The 5,372-nt window shown below is 35.0% G+C and overlaps 2 long non-coding RNA genes across 3 annotated transcripts; both read right to left on the bottom strand.

Annotated features, from left to right (window-relative positions):
* Positions 1-829: 829 nt before the first annotated feature.
* Positions 830-2,905, bottom strand: LOC109583770 (uncharacterized). 2 transcript variants are annotated; one of them, XR_002185691.1, is made up of 2 exons: positions 2,690-2,905; positions 830-1,002 (listed from the first exon to the last, which is right to left on the bottom strand). It is a non-coding gene; the product is annotated as an uncharacterized LOC109583770 (long non-coding RNA). The 2 variants fall into 2 exon arrangements; XR_002185690.1 differs by lacking the exon at positions 830-1,002 and adding an exon at positions 2,285-2,521.
* A 927-nt stretch (positions 2,906-3,832) lies between these two features.
* Positions 3,833-4,495, bottom strand: LOC109583769 (uncharacterized). Its single transcript, XR_002185689.1, has 2 exons — positions 4,301-4,495; positions 3,833-4,131 (listed from the first exon to the last, which is right to left on the bottom strand). It is a non-coding gene; the product is annotated as an uncharacterized LOC109583769 (long non-coding RNA).
* Between the last annotated feature and the right edge of the window lie 877 nt (positions 4,496-5,372).

Below are 5,372 nucleotides of genomic sequence, written 5' to 3' on the forward strand. Positions count from 1 at the left end.
CACTCAACTTTCTGCGGATGCACAAAAGTATTGCGCATATCTCCTTAATACATTCTTTTCAGTAATAACGACACTACTGCCATCATCACACCTAATAGTTAGCTAAATAGTCACTGTTATTGTTATAATAAACTTGATACTACACTAAAATACAGGTAAAACAGTCTACACACTACATAGTAATTAAACAACAGTTAAATATCTCAGTATATACAGTAATGTTGTACAATTAAAAAGGTATAATGAATATAAGCTGTCCTATCTTGGTAAAAGATGATCCATCACCTAGAGAAGGAGTAAGACTTCATTAGTGTACATCAAAAACCATCTCACTATAAATAGAACAGTAAAAACACTAATATACAGCACTTAAAACAGTATTGTACTGTATTTTAAACCGTACTTTACCTAATTGTACACGTTCAGTAATACAGTAAAACTCATAAGCTTATACAGTAGTTATACATACACAATGCAGTATTGATCTATAGTGTATTTACCTAGGTAACTACAGTTGTAATCGATAAGGTAAGCCTCGGACAGGCCAGGATTGAGTACAACAAGTCCCCAATGATAGTGAAAGACGGCCCGTCGCCCAAAAATATCGAGAAAGAAGGTCCTTTAATACTTTAAGTCCCAGCCAGAGTCAATTTGTTACCAAGAATAAGCCACACATCTTCACTACAATGTAGGATGGGCCATAATCATTAACCACACCTACCAATTAACTCAGACCTCCTCAGCTCGAGCAGCTTTCAGGTTGGCCCATTCATTTATACAGGGGGATCTGCGCATGCGCAGTAGAAAATACCGGGAACAGTTTACACGCCACACAGTAATTACTAATTAAAAAACAGCTAAATATCTCAGTATAATTATTATACAGTAATGTTGTACAATTAAAAAGATATAATGAATATAAGCTGTCCTATCTTGGTAAAAGATGATCCATCACCTTGAGAAGGAGTAAGACTTCATTAGTGTACATCAAAGTCCATCTCACTATAAATAGAACAGTAAAAACACTAGTATACAGCAGTTAAAACAGTATTGTACTGTATTTTAAACATTACTTTACCTAATTGTACACGTTCAGTAATACAGTAAAACTCATAAGCTTATACAGTAGTTATACATACACAATACAGTATTGATCTATAGTGTATTTACCTCGGTAACTACAGTTATAATGGATAAGTTAAGCCTCGGACAGGCCAGGATTGAGTACAACAACTCCCCAATGATAGTGAAAGATGTCCCGTCGCCCAAAGACATCAAGAAAGAAGGTCCTTTAATATTTTAAGTCCCAGCCAGAGTCAATTAATTAACAAGAATAAGTCAGACATCTTCACTACAATGTAGGATGGGCCATAATCATTAACCACACCTACCAATTAACTCAGACCTCCTCAGCTCGAGCAGCTTTCAGGTTGGCCCATTCATTTATACAGAGGCATCTGCGCATGCGCAGTAGACGATACCGGGAACACCCACTAACAATCAATTCAAAGATGGTACAAATATACAGCACCTTTAAAAATCATAAAAAATCCAAACTTGATCGGAATCAGCTCCACTTCTCTACACATCATAAGTACATGTATATGCATCACAAAATGTAATAAAACTGTGGAATTTTTCACTTGTCAATTTTATTGAAATTTCCCAAAAATCCCAGTACTATATAGTACAGGGACTTTCGCCTGATTTTATAGCAACTATAAAAAATTCAAACTTTATCGGAATCTGCTAAACTTCCCTACACTGCATAAGTACATGTATACGCATCAGAAAATGTAATAAAACTGGGGAATTTTTCACTTGTCAATTTTATTGAAATTTTTCAAAAATCCCTGTACTATAGTACAGGGACTTTAGCCCGATTTTTGAGCAACTATAAAAAATTCAAACTTCATTGGAATCAGCTCAACTTCCCTACACTGCATAAGTACATGTTTATGCATCAGAAAATGTAATAACACTGGGGAATTTTCTACTTTTCAATTTTTGTGAAATTTTACAAAAATCCCTGTACTATAGTACAGAGACTTTTGTCCAATTTTTGAGCAACTTTGAAAAATCATAAAAAATCCAAACTTGATTGGAATCAGCTGAATCTTTCTACACAGCATAAGGACATCAATATGTATCAGAAAATGTAATAAAAATTTGGAGTGATTTTTTGGCCATTTTTGCAAAAATGGTGTTACTTACAGCAAGTTGGCCCATTCCTTTACAGAGGAGGTCTGCGCATGTGCAGTAGTACTGCCATCATCACACCTAATAGTTAGCTAAATAGTCACTGTTATTGTTATAATAAACTTGATACTACACTAAAATACAGGTAAAACAGTCTACACACTACACAGTAATTAAACAACAGTTAAATATCTCAGTATATACAGTAATGTTGTACAATTAAAAAGGTATAATGAATATAAGCTGTCCTATCTTGGTAAAAGATGATCCATCACCTAGAGAAGGAGTAAGACTTCATTAGTGTACATCAAAAACCATCTCACTATAAATAGAACAGTAAAAACACTAATATACAGCACTTAAAACAGTATTGTACTGTATTTTAAACATTACTTTACCTAATTGTACACGTTCAGTAATACAGTAAAACTCATAAGCTTATACAGTAGTTATACATACACAATACAGTATTGATCTATAGTGTATTTACCTCGGTAACTACAGTTGTAATGGATAAGTTAAGCCTCGGACAGGCCAGGATTGAGTACAACAACTCCCCAATGATAGTGAAAGATGTCCCGTCGCCCAAAGACATCAAGAAAGAAGGTCCTTTAATATTTTAAGTCCCAGCCAGAGTCAATTAATTAACAAGAATAAGCCAGACATCTTCACTACAATGTAGGATGGGCCATAATGATTAACCACACCTACCAATTAACTCAGACCTCCTCAGCTCGAGCAGCTTTCAGGTTGGCCCATTCATTTATACAGAGGCATCTGCGCATGCGCAGTAGACGATACCGGGAACACCCACTAACAATCAATTCAAAGATGGTACAAATATACAGCACCTTTAAAAATCATTAAAAATCCAAACTTGATCGGAATCAGCTCCACTTCTCTACACATCATAAGTACATGTATATGCATCACAAAATGTAATAAAACTGGGGAATTTTTCACTTGTCAATTTTATTGAAATTTCCCAAAAATCCTAGTACTATAGTACAGGGACTTTTGCCTGATTTTATAGCAACTATAAAAAATTCAAACTTTATCGGAATCAGCTAAACTTCCCTACACTGCATAAGTGCATGTATACGCATCAGAAAATGTAATAAAACTGGGGAATTTTTCACTTGTCAATTTTATTGAAATTTTTCAAAAATCCCTGTACTATAGTACAGGGACTTTAGCCCGATTTTTAGCAACTATAAAAAATTCAAACTTTATCGGAATCAGCTCAACTTCCCTACACTGCATAAGTACATGTTTATGCATCAGAAAATGTAATAACACTGGGGAATTTTCTACTTTTCAATTTTTGTGAAATTTTACAAAAATCCCTGTACTATAGTACAGGGACTTTTGTCCAATTTTTGAGCAACTTTGAAAAATCATAAAAAATCCAAACTTGATTGGAATCAGCTGAATCTTTCTACACAGCATAAGGACATCAATATGTATCAGAAAATGTAATAAAAATTTGGAGTGATTTTTTGGCCATTTTTGCAAAAATGATATGTTACTTACAGCAAGTTGGCCCATTCCTTTACAGAGGAGGTCTGCGCATGTGCAGTAGACACCACTCAACTTTCTGCGGATGCACAGATGCATTGCGCAATCTCCTTAATTAATTTATTAATAATACATTCTTTTAAGTAATAACAACACTACTGCCATCATCACACCTAATAGTTAGCTAAATAGTCACTGTTATTGTTATAATAAACTTGATACTACACTAAAATACAGGTAATACAGTTTACACACTACACAGTAATTAAACAACAGCTAAATATCTCAGCATATACAGTAATGTTGTACAATTGAAAAGATATAATGAATATAAGCTGTCCTATCTTGGTAAAAGATGATCCATCGCCTTGAGAAGGAGTAAGACTTCATTAGTGTACATCAAAGTCCATCTCACTATAAATAGAACAGCAAAAACACTAGTATACAGCACTGAGTTAAAACAGTATTGTACTGTATTTTAAACAATACTTTACCTAATTGTACACGTTCAGTAATACAGTAAAACTCATAAGCTTATACAGTAGTTATACATAAACAATTGATCTATAGCCTGAGTATTTACCTCGGTAACTACAGTTGTAATGGATAAGGTTAGCCTCGGACAGGCCAAGATTGAGTATAACAACTCCCCAATGATAGTGAAAGATGTCCCGTCGCCCAAAGACATCAAGAAAGAAGGTCCTTTAATATTTAAGTCCCAGCCAGTCAATTTGTTAACAAGAATAAGCCACACATCTTCACTACAATGTAGGATGGGCCATAATGATTAACCACACCTACCAATTAACTCAGACCTCCTCAGCTCGAGCAGCTTTCAGGTTGGCCCATTCCTTTATACAGGGGGATCTGCGCATGCGCAGCAGACAATACTGGCCACACCCACCAATTAATTAACTCAGACCTCCTCAGCTCGAGCAGCTTTCAGGTTGGCCCATTCCTTTATACAGGGGGATCTGCGCATGCGTAGCAGACAATACTGGCCACACCCCCATCAACCTTCTGGAGCATTCTAGCTGAGAATGTTGGTGGGTGTGACCATAATTATAGATTATAGATCCCAGTATTCTTTCTTCAAAGTTTCAGTGAGAATTGGTGTACCAAATAAGAAACCATTACTATTCTAAGGCCCAGCCAGAATCAAGATTGTAGCAAGAATAAATCTTCTGTAGACCTTTTATTGGAATTGATCTCACAGGAATCAGCTCATACTTCTACACTGCATAAGTACATGTGTATGCATCAGGAAATGTAATAAAATTGGGAAAATTTCTACTTGTCACTTTTTGTGAAATTTTACAAAAATCCCTGTACTATAGTACAGGGACTTTTGCCCGATTTTTGAGCAACTTTAAAAAATCATAGAAAATCCAAACTTGATCAGAAACAGCTCAATCTCTCTACACTGCATAAGTACATGTATATGCATCAGAAAATGTAACAGAATTGAGGAATTTTCTACTTGCCAATTTTTGTGAAATTTTTGAAAAATCCCTGTACTCTAGTATAGGGACTTTTGTTCAATTTTTGAGCAACTTTAAAAAATCATAGAAAATCCAAACTTGATCTGAATCAGCTCAATCTTTCTACACTGCATAAGTACATGTATATGCATCAGGAAATGTAATTAAAAAGAG

Source organism: Amphimedon queenslandica, unplaced genomic scaffold, assembly GCF_000090795.2.
Source record: "Amphimedon queenslandica unplaced genomic scaffold, v1.1 AMPQUscaffold_13284, whole genome shotgun sequence".
Taxonomy (NCBI): Eukaryota; Metazoa; Porifera; class Demospongiae; order Haplosclerida; family Niphatidae; genus Amphimedon; species Amphimedon queenslandica.